The sequence below is a fragment of the Ambystoma mexicanum genome, chromosome 9 (genome assembly GCF_040938575.1).
Source record: "Ambystoma mexicanum isolate Mex_15411 chromosome 9, UKY_AmexF1_1, whole genome shotgun sequence".
In the NCBI taxonomy this organism is placed as follows: domain Eukaryota; kingdom Metazoa; phylum Chordata; class Amphibia; order Caudata; family Ambystomatidae; genus Ambystoma; species Ambystoma mexicanum.
The window spans coordinates 379654292-379674556 of NC_090931.1; the positions used below are offsets into that span (position 1 = coordinate 379654292).

General features: G+C 47.8%; 1 protein-coding gene across 9 annotated transcripts in view; it reads right to left on the reverse strand.

Moving 5' to 3' along the window:
- Positions 1-20265, reverse strand: part of TSPOAP1 (TSPO associated protein 1) — a 3887333-nt gene that overhangs the window by 1409978 nt on the left and 2457090 nt on the right. The window lies entirely within an intron of this gene.

Genomic DNA, 20265 nt, shown 5'->3' on the forward strand with positions numbered 1-20265 from the left:
GCAGTGGGAGAAAGAACAACTAATCTTGCTCGGGAGTGGATAAATGATTCAGGCTGTGAAAAGGCTGGGAGAATTGAACTGTGACATTTTTCGTTGAACTTTTCTGGCATCAAGAACGAGAGACATTAAAGACGAACTTCGCCAGCAAGAAGAAGGACGATGAAGAACAAGTCAAGACCGGTTTCAGCCTCCTCCTGCACCCCTGGGTTGTTCCATATTCCAAAAAACTCGCGTATTTGCACTAGAACCCGAGAGAAAGAATACACACGAAAAATAACAAGACTAGATAGATTACATAGGCAGAATAGACCAACCCCGCCAGCAGAAAGAACATCAATAATGACATTTCGGATGAGGGATGAATGGAACAAAGATGCTGTGCCCCCTGCCTATGCAGTGGATCACAGCCCCAAAACTGCTCCCCTATGTCTACAGAAAAAAGGTTCCTATAAAGTAGGAACGTTTAGCAACTGCCTGAACATAATGGTTTTAAAACATGAAATAGAACCCATGTACGTGGGAGATCGTGTTTATTTTATATGTGGAGAAAAAGCATATCATTGGTTACCTAGGAACCGGGGAGGTACATGCTACCTAGGTCTACTGTTTCCAGGAGTGTTCCTCTTGGAAACAGCAGAAGTAGCCAGACGAACAAAAGGTAGAACTCAAAGGAGTAGTGAGGATGGAATGATAGCAATGGATATAGCCAAATCATTTATACCGTTCTTGTCCCAAATAGAAAACTCTTACAATATAAGAAAACTGTCTGGAATATTACAAAAAACAATAGATTCCACAACGGATATTTTATTGAATATGACGTTAGAAGAAAAAGGAATAAGACTGATGGCACTCCAAAACAGGATGGCTCTCGATATAATATTAGTTGATCGTGGGGGAGTTTGCAAGCTCGTAAAAACTGCATGCTGTGTGTATATAGATGACTACTCCCCTACGATATTTAAAGCGATCCGGAAATTACATGTCATAAGTTCCACACTTTATACTGAAGCAGGGGCTTGGGGGATAGAATCCTGGTTATGGGGGTTATTGCGGTCTTGGGGATGGAAGTTAATTTCGATACTAATGATGGTACTCGGGATATTCATAACATGCTGCTGTTGCATACAATGCTTAGCAATAATATGCACTGAAATAATTGATTTGATGTACTAAGGGATGTATGCACATGGTGTTGAGAGGAAAACAAACGCATGGCCGGAATAACAGAGACACTGAGGAAACAAAAATAGTAAAACAATTCATGGCGATAGACATTAATGATAGAAATGATTCAGATGCAGATACCCGAGACTCCTCCTCAGAAGAGGAGGATACAATGAATAAATAAGACATTTGGTACACGGCCAAAAGGAGGGTTTGTCAATCTGGAAAAATGAATACCCTTCATTTGAATGATAGACGCAACTTGATGGCCGTGGGCCAACTGTCTTATGCACCAAATTATAGAAATATAAACTGCTATGCTTGACCGACGAGCGGCCATTTTAAATGTAGCAAGAATCGCCATTTTGCTGGTTAACCATTGCTCATTGCTTTCTGTCTAAAAACTGCTTTGCAGCTTGCAATTCTTAAGGAGTCTGCTTACTCTGCTCAACTGTTAACATTGTTGTCTGAATATGAAAGGACAAGGTCGCAGGACTGAAGAGTTTGCTGAACTCCTCATGAGTAGCCCAGAGAGGAATGCCCACGCTCCCTCTCTGTAGCCTTGGGAGGAAGCTGCAGGGCATTTAATCACTTCACAGCTGCCAGCCAGTCTTGTACGATGGTAGAATATGCTAGAATAATACAGTCAAAGGCTTGAATTATGCTTCTCTTACGGCCCCCCTTCGCAAAACCCTTTGAACGTGTCGGCTCCCAGGACACGAATAGTACCTCATAGATAGCAAAGCTTGGAATGTGGCTCTTCCCCCATGTACAGATTGCTTCCAAGAACAGAACCACTGTGTTCTAAAAGATGCCTCCGCACTTTCTAAATTGCACACTGTTACCAGAATAGACATCGAAAGCATTATAATCGTCATACTTGTCGGATATGTCCATCGTCATCCCGAGTTCAAAGGAACTTAATACAGAGGGGTGTTGAACATGACTTTGCTGATTGTATGATATGCATTTTGTATATATGTAACTGATGTACGTAATTCGCTCTCTTGCGTCCCTCGAGGTCTAGGAAACTCACGTCGCGGGGCGTGACTTTTGCTTGCAATAAACCCTAGCATTGGGAATTTGAAACCTCGTGTCTGGCGCATCTTTTCGTGTATGGTCATTGCCTTGTTTCCATAGCACGAGGGACCCCTAGGTGCCCCTTTCATCAGGGTGCCCAAGACCATACTGAGGTCCCACACCGGTCGTGGTTTCTTGATAGGTGGACAAAGCCTTGTGAGGACCGCCAAGTGTCTTTTAACCACCGTATTAGAGGATGAAAATACCTCCTCCTCCGAGTTCCCGTAGGCTACAATGGCCGCCAGATAGGTGCAGCATGCGTCTACCTGCACCTCCGAGTGTGCGAGGTGCGCAGAGAAGGATAGCATGCCGTCCAATGTGCAAGTCAACAGATCGACCTCCTTTGATACTGCTCAGTGACAAAAGCTGATCCACCTGCTTCTGTACTGGCTCCTGGTAGCATCGCTCCTAGCCCCTTGTATAATGTCTAGGTTAGCCTGTGACAGGTGCAGATGCCTTAGCGTGACTTCTTCAGGAACCACGCTGCGAGGGCTAACTTCTGGGGGGCGGAGGGGATGACCGTGCCTCCCTGCTGAGAGAGTAGGTGTGCTGGGCTCAGCGCAAGGTGAATCAGAGCCTGATCCGATATGCTGAGTAGTTCTGAGAACCATGGCCTTGCTGGCCACCACAGAGTTATCAGGATGATAAGGAGATGCTGGGCCTCCCTGATCTTGCAGATTACTCTGTGGACCAGGGGAGTGGGAGGGAAGGCATACGTGTTCATGTTGTTCCACTGGATCTGCATCACGTCGCCCAGAGACCGCCTGCCATGTTTCTGCCAGGACGTGAACTCGGGGCCCCTCCTGTTGGACTAGGTGGTGAAGATATCCGCCTGAGGATGACCCCACTTGTTGAAGCTCCCCTGAAGGACCTGTTCGTCCAACTGCCATTCGTAGTTGTCCGCACCCAGCCTGCTGAGCCTGTCCGCCTCTAGGTTGGACTCCCCCGGCAGGTGGATTGCTGCCAGGTGCATGTTGTTTACCAGAACCCACTCCCAAATGTTGACTGCTAGCGTGCATAGGGGAGGAGACCTGGTGCCACCCTGTTTGTTTATGTAATACATGCTGGTGGAGCTGTCCGTTTGAATGAGGATCGCCTTGCCACTGATCATCGGGAAGAAGGCTTTGAGAGCGAGCCCGATGGCCATCAACTCGAGGCAGTTGATGTGGGCTGCCTGCTCCTGACAGGACCATACCCCATGGTGACCTCAGGTGCTAGTTGACGGAAGGGCCTGCCTATCCGCAGGTTGTTGTCCATGCTCCACCAGACTAAGTCCTGGTGGAGATGATGTGGGATGCAGACCTGCTCCGCCTAGGAAACCCTCTCCTGACTCTAGGAGGCTGCGATGTGCAATGCAGTCGCCTCATTTTGAGCCTTGTATGCGGCACAGGCAGGAGACATGCTGCCATGATGCCCAAGAGGTGTTGGTACCACCATGCTGGGGTCACTGCTCTTCTGAGAAAATTCCTTGTGGCCCTCTGATGGCTGTGATCTTGTCCACTGAGGGGGAAATCCTTCTCGGAGCTCGTATTCCAGATAAGGCCCAAGAGGGTTAGGGCGCCAACTGTGACTTCTTGAGATTGATGGAAAATCCCAGCTTGTGTAGTATATCCATGCGGGCGGAGGCAGTGTGCTGGTTTGCCTCTGGAGACCTTGCCCTGACTAGCCAGTCGTTTAGATATGGGTAGATGTGATGCCCCTGCGCCCTGAGTAGGGCTGCAACAGCGTTCATCAGTCTTGTAAAGACCCTGGGGGCCAAATTGCGGCCAAAAGGTAGAACCTTGTATTGGAAGTGAAAACCCATGATCCTGAACCTCAGAAAAGACTGTAGGTAGGCATTGTTCAAATCCAGCGAGCACATCCAGTCTCCCGCACACAATGTCTCCACTATTAGCGCTTACTATTAGCTAACCATCTTGAACTTTTTGAGAGGAAGGGAAAGGATCAAGGAGGAAAGGTCCAAAACAACTCTCAGGTCAGTCTGGTTCTTTTTGTGTATGTCAAAAATGTGTGAATAGAAGCCCAGACCCAGCCGAGAGGCTGGGAAATCCTCTACTGCCTGACTCTCTACAAGCAAGGGTATTTCCGCCAACAGAGTTGCTGTAGTTGCTCAAGGCTCCTCTGTGGGAGCAGAGGGGACGAGAGAGGAGAAGTAGGAATAGGGAGCCGGAAGTCTGTGGATACTATGGAGAGGATCCATGGGTCCGTGAAGATTGTCCGCCAGCGGTGAGCATGAAGGGCAAGCCTGTCCCCCACCGGAGACATGTGGATCCGGACGGGGGTGTCATTATTTCTTGCCCTCTGAGGCTGGGGCTGAAGAGGGGGTCTGAAAAAAGCCCTTGGGAGCAGCCTTGTGCTGCTTGCGCCTGTGCTGGCTCGGGGATATGTCCAGTTTGTCTGGACCGTCTCTCTAGGAAGCCCCTGAAGCCTCTGAAGGATCGGCCCTTGTCTAAGCGCTGGTGCGCTTGGCTATATGTCTTAGGGGTGGACTTGGTGAGGATCAATAAAGACTTAGCAGTCCGTGAGCTATTCTTTTTCTTATCGAGTTCCTCGTCCGTTGTTGAATGGAACAGATCGCCCCCCTCGAAAGGAAGGTCCAGTATACGTTCCTGGACATTAGGATTGAACTTAGTCGCCCTTAGCCAAGCCGTCCTTCTCATGTCGGTCGCAATACAGATGGCGCAACCTGATGTATCAATGTGAGCCACTGTGGACTCCATTATGTCCTGTGCCACTATTTTGGCTTCAGCTAGCCCAGCCTTGAAGCAAGCCTGGCTCTGCACAGGGAGTTCAGGTAGGAAGTCAGCGATCTCCCGCCAGAGCCTCTGGCATCCTCATTGGACCGGCACAGATGGAGAGTGGCATTGGAATAGATTTTCTTTCCAAACGCCTCCAGTATCTTCTCCTCCTTACCCAAGAGTGCTGAGGCTGATGTAGCGGAGGACGATTGAGGCTTAAGAGCACAGTGAAGCTGCCGCCATCACTGAGGAGTGTGGCTGGGGGTGTGCCAACAGAAAGAGGGGGTCCCCTTCCGTTTGCCTAAACTTAGCGTCGAGACGCTGATTGGTAGGCTGGGTAGAATGTGGCTTGAGCCATCCTTTTTTGGCAAGTGCCACCATGTCCTTCTGCAGTGGGATTCCCATTCTAGATGTGGGGCGTAGAGTGAGAACTTCTGCCAAATACCCCCGCCTCTGGTTGTTCCACCTGTGGCTGTGGGATCCCCAAATACTCAGCCAGGCCCGCCAGACGTTCGTGAAAGGCTTTGGCTGATGAAAGAGTGTCTGGGTGGTCCTCCTCATTTGAGTCCATCATTGTGTCTTGCTGGTCCGGTGCTGTGGCATACTGATTATCAGCGCCGGAGGCTGTGGCAGTGTAGACAGGGCTGCTGTGACTGGTACAGGCTTAGGAGCCAGTGTCACAGGGACGGGGGCAGGAGCCTAGGGCTGCGCTGGGCCCCGAGCAACTGGCGCAAAGGCGGCGTGGCCATGGGTGCAAGCGGCTGTACCGGAGGGAGCATGTCCCTGATCATTTCCCTAACGATGGTACCCATCTGTGGGGACTTCATGTGAATAAAGAACTTCTCAAAGACCTGTCTTCACAGGCCGGAGGAGTGCTTGATGGAATAGGTATAGGTGCTGGGCCCTGAGATTGCTGAGACATAGGTGCGCCCAGTCTCGCTGTATGGGGCGAGGTGTATTTGCCCTGCAAAGTTGATGGGTATGCTGCAGGCCAAGTGACAGGCGTTGACCAGTCCCACCTGTAAACTCGCTCCCCTACGTGGTCCCCAAAGGGAGATGGTGTCGGGTGAGCCACCATTTTGTTTTGCTGCATGCCACGTGCCTGCATCATGGTACTTGCTGCGCTGGGCCCGGCTTCCTCTAGCACGCAAAGCGGTGGAGGTTGAGGCCTACCCTGCACCTCAGGTCGGAACCTGGCAGGCGGAGTGCCCTCGGCTGTGGAACCGGTACTTCTGCGTACAGGCTCAGATCAGTCCCTGTTAGGGCATAGCCCCTCGGGTTGAGACCCAGTAATAGAAACTTGCGGTCCCTCCGCGGAATCGCCGGTAGGATCTTGCGACCCCTCAGCCAGTAGCTGGAGCAGCCTGGGTGCTTGTGCTGGTCGTAGGACCTGTTAGGTCCCTCCAGCTAGTGCAGTTCCTATGAAATGAATCGCCTTTGCGGGGCACCTACCTTGGGCCTGGTCTTCTGCTTCACGAACGCTTTTAGGTCCTCTGGAGGCAACCTTCCGTAGAGCTCCATCCACCTGGCTATTCTGTTCTTGAGGGCGCACAGTGTCGGAGCGTTGCACGCGCTACAGCCGTCCCAGCCGTGGTCAGGGTAAAGGCAGCGGAGGCAGAGGGGTCGGACGTTGGGAAGGGACTCTCGCAGCCGTCGTCGACATGCGTCGGGCGGGAGCGTGGCGCCAGAAGACAAAGCGGTACCTGACAATTGAAAGAGAAAAAAGAAGACAAGTAATTCTCCGGGGAAGAGCGCATGGAATTACTAGGCCAGAGGCCAATCACAGGAGCACTGGTGAAAGTGGTCCGTTCCCACCGACGCAGAAGAGGACTGAGGAGTGGCGCGGGGGGCAGAGTCAGGGGAGCACATGCTCCAAGGGCCGCACCCCTGTGCGCATCTAAATTTAAAGGGGAAGATGATTTTTCTGGTGAAAAAGGTCACGTCTCCTGTCCCTAGAGAGGGACGCCCATACAGTATGGAGGAAAGGGAACGGGACGTAGGAGTAAGAAAACCATAGTGACTTTTGTACTCGCAGTCCATGGTCCCTTTTCCTCCATGCTTAAGGACGTTCATCCAAGGGGATGGCACCGGGGCTCTTTTTGCACACAATAAAACAAATAATTTCCCTTTAAATCATTTGTGTTGTGCGGTAAAGTGCGGCAGTGTGGGCTTGGCTCGCCCCGCTGACTTCACCCTCTGGCAACACCTATCAGTCACTGGTCACCTGAACTATAGCTCTATTCATAGGTGGCGCTGGGTGAGGCTTATGGAGGAGAGGGGGGGCTCTGGACTAAGAGAACAGAAGTCACAACAGTGAGTAACTTTCTTACTCCTACTTCCCGTCCCCTTCTCCCTATACTTATGGATTTCCTCTATACTTACGGAAGATTGAAAAGCACCAAATCATACAGGGAGGCAGGAGTATAGTATAACCTTAGCCAAAAAGGTTATGCAAAATGGCCTGTCCAAATCTGGTGTCTGACCTGGAAACTATGTCCATACAGTAATGCTGGCAAAAAGCATATGGAGAGGCCCAGGATGCAGCCTTGCTGATGATGCCCCCTGGGGACATTCCTCTGGAAAGCAATCACTTTAGCCTTGTTAGGGAGAATTCTCATTTCATGGCTAATTTCCCTTACCTAGCGAGTCCCTCAGCAGCTTTGCTGGATCTCTGGAGTTGTTTCTTTTCCACTTGGTAAGAGTGTGAGCTTTTCACCACTCTTACTTGTATTTTGCTATGTGTTTTTACCTGTTTTTGGGATTGTGGGCTCTGGAGTACACCACTTCTTAGCCCCCTTCTTTGTGTATGTTACACAGCACCTTCTGTGCGGTGGCACAGGGTTGTCGTTTAGACTTCCCACCGACTCCATTTCTGAGGTGACTACTCTCCCCCAGAAAAGGGTAAAAAATACCATTAACTTTACTTAGTTAAAACTAACCACAGATCCAGTACACCCCATCCTACATGGAGTACTGGAAGGGTTATCTCTTAACTCTTTTTATCTGTACCTCCTAGAGCATTGTTTCGCTCTTTTAACATTTAGACATGGCTGGTGGCAGTGGTATCTACCCTAAATTTCTACAGGGGTTCTCTTATATAACCGTGGTAATATTGAAGGCTATTGTGTTAGCCTCAAGTTTAAACCCGCTTGACCAAATCCTTTTTCGTTTGGCTCCGGTGCGGTTTATTCGCCATTTCTTTTTGTTGAACTCCTTCTTGTGTTTTACTTTGCGCTGCAAACTAGGTTTACCTTCTTTGTTCACTGTTTTTTGGCTGGCTTCTACCTAGAAGCCCTGCTCAAGGCGCCTGGGTGTCTAGGTGGGCTGAATGTGAGGGAGGGGTGTAGTCACCCCCTGCACAGGGTATCCTAGGAAACTCAATTTGCACTTTGTCATGATTGGCCAGGGTGGTTGGCCGGGCTGGACAACCCCCATGCTGGGGGATTGAAAGCCAGGCTGTGTGAATGGGGGTTTTTCGCATGAAAGGCAGGTCTCTTGGGCTAGAAGTCAGAGAGTCGCCACTGGAACTACAAGGAACCGAAGAGAAGTGGAGAGAACGATGGCTGCGTCAACTACCCCGTCCCGGTGAAGCCCTCCTGCAGTCCTGAGCTATTTACCCTTGAACGCCTAAGAGGAGATCCAGTCCGGAGTCTTCTTTCCTTGAGCCTGGTGGGGATAACCAGCTCCTCTTCCTTGGTCGAAATCGCTGCACACAGCTGTAGTGGTCCGGATAGCCATTTAAAGAGCCTCTCCTGTTTTTAAGGAGTGCACCTTTTATTCGTTGTCGCTGCTGCCGGCTTCATCCCTGTGTGGTGCAGATCCCCTTCAGACGTCCTCCTTCACAACGAAGCTCCAGGCATCGTGGGTCTGCAGGAAACCAACAGGAAAAACTGCCAGGGCACCAGCTGCATCATTGGAATAAGGTACTGTGTTCTGCTTGAGGAAACTGGGTGAACCCCTTTTCTTCATTTCCAAGACTTGCCATTGTCTTCCCTCCTTCTTATAACTTTTGCTTCCGAACATTGACAATATCAAAGTACTCTTGGCTAAATTGAATCGTGAACTATCTGACTGTGTGATCTTCGGCAACAGGCCCCCGGTGTCACTTAACCCTGGCTCCGGCCCTTTGACTTTTGAACTCTTGTCTATGAGCGTTTCTCGATTCTGTCTGCCTAACCAAAATATTGCCTGTGATTTTTGCCTCCAACTCCCTCTGGGTATCACAGGTGCCAAGTGTGTTTTTGCCCCGGTAGCATTTCATGTCACGGATACGCGTTTATTTAGTAGACCGAACGGTCTCAAAGTGATCGCAATCGTATTCACGGTAATGTGTTTTGTTCGTAACACCGGTTCATTCAAACACAGGGTACTTACCTTGAGACATACTGTACAAAGTGAATTGGTTGGTTGTAGTATATTTGACGTGTGGTTTGTGTTTAACGTTAATAGAAGAACAAGTTACTTCTTACCTGGTAACGTTCTTTCGATGGGATGTTCCTCCGACGTATTCCTTATCTTCATAGATCATCTCCAGCTTGCTGGCCTCGGAAAAATAATTTCAGTAGAGGGCGCTGCGCGTCGATGTCCCTCGAGCCGATGTCCCTCGACAGCCTCCGTATCGGCGCCGACGTCATCATGCGTATAAATAGACTCGCGCAGCGTCCATTGCTCAGTTGCGTTTTGACGTTAACAGTTGCTTTACATGAATTGGTTATTGACCCTGAAGGAGCATAAGCTGTAACCACAAGGGAAGTTTTACTGAGGGAATGGATCGGAGGGGCGATAAGGAATACGTCGGAGGAACATCCCATCGAAAGTACGTTACCAGGAAAGAAGTAACTTGTTCTTCGAAGGGATTGTGTCCTCTGACATATTCCTTATCTTGATAGACTCCCATAGCAGTGGTGTGTAACTGGAGGTGGAAGTAAAATTGCCATATTTCCCTTCAAGAATTAACAGAGTGCAACACAGCTTTGCCAAATCTAGTCTCTTGGCTAGAGGAGGAATCCAGGTTGTAAAATCATGTGAAGGTATGTGCAGATGACCATGTGGCAGCCGCACATATGTCTCGAATCGGTACCCCTCTTTGGAGGGCCGAAGAGGCTGCGATACCCCTGGTTGAATGAGCCCTAAGATTTTGAGGAGGCTCTTTCCCTGCCAGTTTGTAACATTCCAGAATGGCCAAAATAATCCATCTGGAAATGGTCTGTTTTGTTATCGGTAATCCCAATTTGTGCTCTGAGTAACCTACAAACAGTTGGTCTGCTTGCCTAATCCTAGCAAGTCTGCTAATGTAAAAGCTCAAAGACCGCCTTGGGTCCAGCCCATGTAGCCTTTCTTCCTCTTTCCCCGGATGGGGAGGGGGAAAGAATGAAGGTAAGGTAATCTTCTGAGTGATGTGGAATTCAGAAACCACCTTTGGGAGGAAATTAGGCTTCATTTGTAGGACAACTTTGTCTTTATGAAAAATTGTATGAGGGGGTTTACAAGATAGAGCTTGTAATTCGCTCACCCTCCTAGCAGATGTCAATGCCACTAATAAGACAGTTTTAAGGGTGAGAAACCTTAGCGAACAAGAGTGGAGTGGTTTAAAAGGAGTACCCATCAGGAAATGTAAGACTAAATTTAAGTCCCATAAAGGAACTTGGAATGGTCTTGGAGGATAGACATTGGTTAATCCCTTCAGAAATTGTATTACTAAGGGTAACTTGAAATAAGATGGTTCCTCTGCAGTGCGCTTGAAGATTGATAGCGCTGCGAGATAGCCCTTGATAGTGCCAACCTGAAGGCCTGAATTTGCCAAATAGAGTAGAAAAGATAACACCGTTGGTGTACTACATGAAAAGGGGTTGATATTCTTTTCTCTACACCAGCTGCAAAATTTGTTCCAACGGCAGCGGTATAAAGTCTTTGTTGCTGGCCTTCTTGCCGAAAGCAACACCTCCATGACGTCATCTGGGAGGTCCCAATCCTTGTATCTCAACCTTTCAGAAACCAAGCGTGAAGGTTGAGGGTTCTGATGTCTGGATGGAGAACCTGACCTCCCTTTTGCGAGAGAAGATTCTCCTTGAGTGGAAGACAAATTGGAGGGCAGATGGACATGTCCAGAAGGTCTGGGTACCACGTTCTCCTGGCCCAGTCCGGGCAATTAGGATCATGGCTTTCCGGAACCTTCTCAACCTCCTGATCATTTGAGGAATGACAGGGACTGGAGGAAACGCGTACAGAAGTGGAAACTCCCAGTCCACTACGAACGCGTCCCCTAGAGCTCCTCTCGGGGGAAATTCCCTTGAACAAAACTGATCACACTTCCTGTTGATGCTGGTGGCGAACAGATCCACTTGAGGGGTTCCCCAAAGGGTGAATATCTCTTGAAGGACTTCCTGAGCTAGTTCCCACTCGTGGGAGACTGTACTCTGCCTGCTCAGAGCGTCCGACGTCAAGTTTTTCTCTCCGGCTAAGTGAACTGCTGATAGAGAGATTCCTTCTTGGATTGCCCAGAACCAGAGCTGCATCGCCTCTCTGCACAGAGGCAGTGATCATACGCCTCCTCTTTTGTTGAGGTAGTGCATGGCCACTGTGTTGTCTGTCATTATCAGGACATTTTTCCCCTGTACAGATGGCAGAAAAGCCTTCAGCGCTAGTCTGATTGCTCTCAGCTCTAACAGGTTGATATATATTCTGAACTCCGATGGAGACCAACAACCGCTGATGGTCAAGTCGTTGGCATGGGCTCCCCAACCCGTGAGTGAGGCATCTGTGACTACTGTTATCTCCGGCCATGGTTGCCAAAACAGTTCTCCTCTCAAAATGTTCTCCTGACAGGCCCACCACTGAAGGTCTCGAGCCACATTGTCCGGAACCTGAAGGAGATCTGTCATTCTCCCTGAGAATTGCGACCACTGAGTTCTTAGTGCCCACTGAAGAGATCTCATTCTCAGGCGAGCCTCTGGCACAAGGAAGATGCAGGATGCCATGAGGCCTAGCAACCTCAAAAAGTCAAAGGCTGGGAGATGTTGGGCATTTTGAAACTTGCAGAATATCTTAAGCCCTCACCTCTGGTGGCGAAGCTTTTCCCAGGGAAGTGTCCAGGACCGCTCCAGTGAACTGGAGTCTCTGTGATGGTATCATCTGTGACTTCTTTAAATTGAGGGAGAAGCCCAGTTTGTGAAGGAAGTGGCAGACATAATCTAGCTGGATCTGAGCTTGTTCCGGAGATACAGCTCTGATCAGCCAATCGTCCACGTAGGGATAGACGTGAATCCCTTCCCTCCTTAGACTTGCAGCCACTAACGACATTAGCTTGGTGAAGACCCTTGGGGCGGAGGTCAGCCCAAATGGCAGAACTCGAAATTGATAATGAGAGCCGCCAATTGCGAACCTCAGGTATTTCCTGGGTTTGAGATGGACTGTCACATGGAAATAAGCATCCTGAAGGTCCAGAGATACCAGCCAGTCCTGGAGCTGGAGGGCCTGAAGGATCTGAGAGAGAGCTACCATCTTGAAGTTGTCCTTCCTGAGGAACTTGTTCAATTCTCCTAAGTCCAAGATAGGTCTCAGTCCTCTGCCCTTCTTCGGTATTAGGAAGTAGGGGGGAGTACCAGCCCTTGTTCCTCTCCGCTACAGGTACCGGTTCTATGGCACCTTTCTCCAGCAGGTCTACAATTTCCTGCAAGAGGAGCAGATCTGGAACTTTCCGAGAGCTGTTCCCCAGTGGATGACTCTGAGGAATGCGTAGAAAAGGCAGGCAGTAACCTTGGGCAACTGTCTCCAATGCCCAAGCATCTGACGTAATAGCCTGCCATTCCGTCAGATGTTGAGTTAGCCTGCCCCCTACGGGTGTCTTGTGAGGAGAGTCCTCAGAGTGATTTAGAGGCGGCTGATGAAGATGCCGAGGGTAAAGAGGCACCTGCTGCTGCTGCTGGGGCTTTTGTAGTTTTACCCCGTCCACCTCGGGTGAATCTTTTTTGACCTCTTTGAACCGAATGTCCTCTGCCTTTTCCGAATGTGGAATAAAAGCGAAAAGACTTACCTCTCCAAGAGGTTCCTGAGGGGCGATATGGCGTTTAATGGATTGCAGCTCCCAGGGATTTTGCTGCTGCTTTGGATGTCTAACTTTTCTAGGCTGTCATTCGCCTTCTTACCAAACAAAGAAGAGCCGTCAAAGGGCATATTTAAAAGTCTGGCTTGTACATCTGAAGCAAAACCAGACTTTCGCAACCATGCAAATCTGCGGGTTGTAGTACTTGCCGCCATGGCCCTACTGATGCCAGTTTGAAGGGATTCGCACATTGCGTCTTTACCATCCTGAATGATGTTTAGAAACGCTTCCCTTTCTTCTCCCTCTGGGAGGCAGTCAGCCGCTGATGAAGCACACTCCCGAAGTGTATGGCTGAACCTTGCGAGCGTACAAGTAGCGTTAATAGATTTCAACGCCATGCTACATGCAGAAAAGAATTTCTTAGCCATAGAGTTGGATCTTTTGTCATCCCTGTCCTGTGGAACAGTCGGGTATGCTGATCTACTGCCTGATGCAGTTGCTGCTTGAACAACCAGACTCTCTGGAGTTGGATGTTTAGACAAAAATTCAGGATCAGTAGCAGATACCCTATATTTAGCTGATAACCTCTTGTTAACCGCCGGGATAACCTCAGGAGTTTCCCAGTTAGCCAATATTTTCTTTGTAATGCAGCGTGAAATGGAACCACAGGATCCTCCTGTGGGCCTTTAACTAAAATGTCTGTAAGGTCATCCTGTTGGAATGCAGGTGAAGGTGTAGACCAACCCATGCATTCTATAATACTTGCCATTAAAATTCTGTAAGGGGTCTCGGCATGTTCCCCTGGGTCTGGTTTGGCAAATTCTATTTCTGGGGAAGTATCTAACCCACTTGCCTCATGTAAGGATTCTCGTAGATCCTTTAACCTATTTTCCTCAGAGGTAAATTCCTCTGGTTCAGGTGTTGCAGATCTCTACAACCCAAAGGGTCTTTCTTGATCCGAATCCTCCCCTTCCTCATAAATTGAAGACAAAGGTCTGAAATAATCAGACCTTAGAAATGGCTTAAATCCCATTTCCAGAGCAGAAGGGGCTAAATTTATCATAATTGGTTGAGAAAACGTCGACGTCGTCGACGCGGATGTTAAAGGCTTCGAAAACACCGAAAAAGGCATCGAGAAGATTGGAAGAGGCCTCTAAGAACTCGAGAGGATCGGAATCCTACTCGAGGTTGTCGATGAAATTCTCGAAGTCGTGTTAGAGGCCCTGGGTATGACCACTGGCTGTGAGGTAGTGACGGCCGTGGGTTTGTTCATTTTCGGCGTCGACGTCGAAGACGGCGTTGATTTGATCGACCTGTGCGTCGATGAGCCCTTCGATAACGGCGTCGATGACGCAGATTTATGCATCGAAGGGACTTTCGACGATGGCGTCGATGGCACAGTGCCTTTGCTCTAGGGTTTGTGACGCTCTCGAGTAGTTTCTTTCGCCGGGTGCAACGACTCGCAGCGTTTTGATTTTTCGGGTCTTTCACCCAGGGTATCACCCTCAGCTGTCATCGAGGGGGTCGAGGCCGCTTTCTCGAAGACGCTAAGCATCCTTTTACGGAATTCCTCCCACTCAGCCTGAGAGCTATGTTTTGTGGGGCAGGTGTCTCTTTCCGGAGAAACAGAAGACGAGGAAGGGGATCTTCGACATCTCTTACTTGAATGCTTGGATCTCGAAGAGTGGTGGGAACTGCTTCGAGACCTAGAACGAGAATGTTTCCTGTGTCAGCGAGGAGACGAATGTCTCGACTCTACCGAGGAAACTTTCGAAGGAGTTTTAACTGTCTTACCTCTCTCAAGCTTCCCCTTACGCTCCTTCAAGGCTTTCGCCGTCATGGACATGCAGTCCTCGCACTCTGAACATTGCTGCTCCGATCCCAGGCACCACAAACAGATCCTGTGAGGATATGTCAACGACATTTTCTTTCCACAGTCTCAACATTTTTTGAAGCCGGACCGTGGAGTCGTCGGTTCAGATGAGGAAGCCATCGAGTAAGAGTTGGTATTCTCGAGGAATAATGAAGAATATATCTGACTAACGAACTGAGCAACGCGATTCCGAGGCCCACGAAGCGCGGAAAAACGGAACTGAGCAACGGATGCTGCGTGAGTCTATTTATACGCATGATGACGTCGGCGCTGATACGGAGACTGTCGAGGGACATCTGCTCGAGGGACGTCGACGCGCAGCGCCCTCTACTGAAAAAAAAATTCTGAGGCCAGCAAGCTGGAGATGATCTATCAAGATAAGGAATACGTCGGAGGACACAATCCCTTCGAAGTGTTGTGTTTATAACGAATGGTTTAAAAATAAATGTACTTATATTTTTCTACCTGAAACCTTGAGTCAGTGTTTGCTTGAGTCACAGTAATTGTGGTCCCTTTGTGTAATCTCTGCTACTGCTCATATACTCTTGAGATAAGCCTGGCTGCTCTGCCACTGCTACCACTCTGACATAGTAGTACAGGCTTGTACCAAAGGTAAAACTTGTATTGTCACCTGTAGTCTTAATTGTGTGTAGTGGTCCCTAAGGGCAATGCACAGGATTCTGCCTAACACACCTTGGTTCTAAGCCCTTGGGAACCATTCCCTTTTGAAGTTTGTAAGCCTCTACAATGCAAGAGATAATCCAACATTCGATTGTTGCATTAGAAGCTTGGGATCCAGAATGCTGGACACCGAACATCACAAAGAGACTGATTTTCTGAAATATCTTGAACGGTCCAAGTAAAATTTAAGCAAGCGTCTCACCATCCAGAGAGTGCAAGGTCTTTTCACCCTCAGTCTATGGAGGGATGAAAGGTAGGAAGAATAACTTCTTGATTTATGAGATGAAAAAAGGGGCGAGTTCTAAGAACCACCTTGAATTTACGAAAAACTATGAAAAACTGAGAAGGTAACAGAGCCTGAATTTCGCTTATCCTCCTGGCTGTTTTTCAAGAAACTAATTTAATGTCTGCTGTAGCCATTGGTTCAAATGGCTTATGAGCCAGGGCTGCCAGCATAAAAATTATGGTCCCATGAAAGATGAGGCCCCTTTATCAGTAGATGCACGCAAAGTCCCTCGAAAAAATAGTGGAAGTGGTGTGACAGTACATATAGAATATTGTGCAGGTAGGCATCACGTAGACCCAAGGAACGTTCAAGCATCCAGTAGCAAATGCCACATACCTTTATACTGACTCCATAAAGAAGTTTCCCAGGCAGACTGAATATTAAAAGATTCTGTTCTGATAAACCTAAGTTTCTGTTAGCAAATTCACCATGAACAAAGATGCTAGGCTCAGCTATAGAAGGGAGCGGTGCAAAACTTGCTCCACAAAGGCTCAGAGGGTTTGGCGTTATCAAAAGGCGAAGATTGGACAAGACCAACCCGAAGAGTGCATCACTGAAAGAAAAGTGGGAGGCAGATCTAAGAATCACACTAACAGACAACGAATGGGAAAGAGCGTTAGCCTACCCTAAAGAGGTGTCAAGAAACGCCAGATTTAGACAAATACAGCTATATGTATTGTATTGTACGTACATGACCCCACAGAAAGTGGCTGGTTTCAGCAATAACACATCTTCAAAGTGTCCCTGGTGCGGTACGGAAGATGCAGACTTAATGCACATGTTTTGGACTTGCGCCAGAACGAGAAAACTCTGGTCTAAAGCACAACAGACCTGCACGGATGCTGGGATGTCCAGATATGAATGGAGCCCGAAAGAATGCTTGTTAGGTACATATCCCAGAATAAGCAAAGACAAATACATAACCAAGCTGATGGACATCGCCTGTATTGTAGCCAAAAGAACAATAGCAATGGCATGGAAGGTGCCAGGAGGGCCCAGGCAAGAGCGATGGATCAAAGAGTTGGAGAGATGGACAGAAGCGGAAACCAGAGCATGGCAGGATGGAACTAGTGCTGAAGATGATGGCGGGAATGACACTCTTGAAGCATGGAAAGCGCTCCTCCGAGACATAAAATTTGCCGCCAACCACAAGCCCCCCTAGGCAGACCACCTATGCCAGCGAGAAAGAGCAAAAGACCACCCTAACGCCAAGGGTTCCTTGGCTGGGTCTCCCCTGGCGTCCCGGAGCTCCAGCCCTTTAGATCACCTGCCCAAAGTGAACTTGAAAATCATATAGCAAAAATCGAAGACTGTTTAGGTTATTAGTTTAATTTGTTCTCATGGTTTTGTTTCTCTTTTCCTTTGTCACCATTTGTATGTAATGGAACAAAAGTCAATAAAATACGTTTAAAAAAAAATCAAAAGGCGAAGAGGGCACGATAACCTTAGCCTCAGAAAGTCTGAGTACCAAATGCAGGTTGCCCAATTCTGAGCTATCACAATAATGGACCTGTGAATCGAGCTGCAAAACTTTGGCAGAACTCTCAGAATGAGCGGGAGAGAAGGGACTGCATAAAATGTCTTGTGATCCCACATGATCTGAAGAGCGTCCCCCAAGGAGCCCAGGTCCTGACCCATAGGACACAAGGTGACATTTGTAGTTTTGGAAAATCTCCTCAACCACTGAGGTTTTTAACTCCCACTCATGCTTGGAGTGGGATAGGTGAATTAGCTTGTCTGCTAGTGTGTTGAGCTCAGCAGCTAAATTAATCACCTGTAGTGATATTTGATGCTGAATGGCCCATTCCCAGATTTTAACAGCCAACCGACAAACGGGTGGGGACAGAGGTCGAGGACTTGGCTCCTCTATGCTTGTTGACATACAACATGGCAGTCAAGCTGCCTGTCCTTATCAAAACAGATGAGTATCAAATAACGGACATGAAGGAACAATTTCAATGCCTTAAAATGGCCAAAACCTCCAGAATATTTATATGCAACGCTTTTTCTTTTGCAGATCAAAGAGTGTGAGTCTGAAGTTGTCCTTGAGTCGCACCCTAACCGGTTAGAGAGGAGTCTGGTGTTATCATATGCAGAGAACACATTTCCTGGAAAGCTGCTCTCGTTGTTCCACCAAGTCAAATTCGACTTCAGATCCAGAGGAATTGAAATACTTGCAGACTGTTTTTTCACCTCCTCATCCCATGGAGCTGAGAGGTGTAGTATAATTCACCTCTTCCTTAAGCGAGCAAAAGGAAGGGACATGATGGAAGCTGTCAAATGCCAGGAGGTGTTGGAACCACCAAGATGAGGTGTCCTTAAGACTCAGGAATATCCAACTTGATGTCCTGAATCCTTTCCCTTGTGGGAAAAACTCCCTATGCTTGAGTCCCATCAGAATTCTATGCTATGAATGTGATGTCCTGAGTGGGACATAAGCAAGGTGGCTCTTTTTCGGGACAATAAAACCTGCTCTCTCTTTATTTAGGTGACACAACTTCTATATCTGCACAGAAGACTGAACATCACCATAAAGATCATGGCAGATCCAACCTGAAGAAGATGATGAGAAGAAGGGAGAATGGAGGGATAGGTAGATGATGCCACTGGGACACAACAGATGGGATCCAAGAATCCTCTTAAATAGTACCCCAGCCCTGTTGGTAATGGGAAATCAGGCCCCCTACCTGGGAAGGATGCATCTGGACAAACACATCAGAGGTGCAAGAGGCGAAGAACCCTTTATTTGAGGATCTCTGCTGTTTACATCTTTCAGAGCTTGGAGATCTGTTGGGTTGTCTGTTTTCCATGTCGTGGTAACCACGAAATCCACTAAAGCTCTTTTACCTTTTACCTGAAGTCTGCACAAGACCGTTTAGACAGGGGAAAAGATTTTTGTTGACAATTTTAGAGCACCATAAGCGACTTGACCGTCAACATAGACATGTTATTCTTATTCAATTCTTCTTTTGTGGAAAAGTGAAAAAGATAACTCCCCTGGAACGGAAGATCCAGTGTTATTTCTTGTACATCGTTATTGAAGCATGTAGCCCTGGTCCAGGATGTGTGGTGCATGTCCACTTCTAAAGAAATGGCGCTGAAAGCCGTGTCTATGTGGTGCATTCATGACTCTCTGAGGTCTTGGGCAATAATCCTTGCCTCAGCCGAGCTGGATTGGAAAACTGCTACCCTCTCAGGTGACGAATACTGTTGGAAATCTGAAATCTCCTGCAATAAATGCTGGTTAGATGCTGTTAAAAGAGCATCAGTATTGAACCAGCGTGAATGTAATATACAATTAGAATACATTCTCTTTCCATAGGTCGCCAAGATCTTATGCGCTTTGGAAAGAAAGGATTGAGACTGCACCCTAAAAGAAGTATAATTCGAGGTTCTGGAAACAAGAGTGTCTGTCTCTGCCACCACTGAAGACGGAAGTGGAGGATTTGGTGCCAAATCAGTTGACTCAGATTGCACATGTCAATACCGGACCTTGATCTTTTTACTGGTTGGTAAAGTGTGGGGCATTCAGTTTACGCCACTTGTGCTAGTCAGTGGCAGTGCATTCTAGCACCATGTGTACACGATAAACGTTGTAACTGTAATGTTACAAGCGTTATAATTTCTCTTTGAAGTGGTAACATACACAAATATATCAGAAACAAGTTGTGTCTGGGAGGCAGGATGACATCAGCCAATCACCTTCTCTTGGGGAATAATACATATTAAACGCTTACCAATGTGTTTGACGTCTCTATATGAACAATAGCGAGTGTTCGAAAATGGCGGCTGCAGTGATAACACACAGGATGCCACTTCGGCAGGGACCGCTCTTTAAACAGGAGACCTTGATTCTCTTCTTGCATGAAGCCCGATAGGAACAGGCAAGCTAAAGCTATGGACTATATGTTTTATCTCATTCTCTATCTCTCGTAACACATGGTTCTAACATTGAGAGTGTTATATTAGATATGGATACAAGTTGTTTCTACTTTGCTTTTCAAGGACTGTTAATTACTTCCAATACTGGCAGCATAAGAATTCTCTTCACGTTTCCTTTGAATGAAGCATCTGTGAAACTAGGCAAATTCTGGGATGGGCACTTTGCTTAGCAGATACAATAACAGGTACCTCACAGGCTTTACATTAAATCAATTATCTTGCTCAGTGCTCCCATTTTCTAATTATGCTACAGCATAAAACTAAAGAGCCATCCGGACATTAGGGCATTTTCCAGTTTACTAATAATATAGGAAATACCTAGTAATGTGTTGGAAGTTAGAACAGCAATTACAATCAATACATTTTTGTGTTTCCTAGAACAGTTTACCCAACTACTGACATACCTTTTGGACAAAGTCCTTTACATCAGCAATGTACATACGTCTCAAAAAAAGGT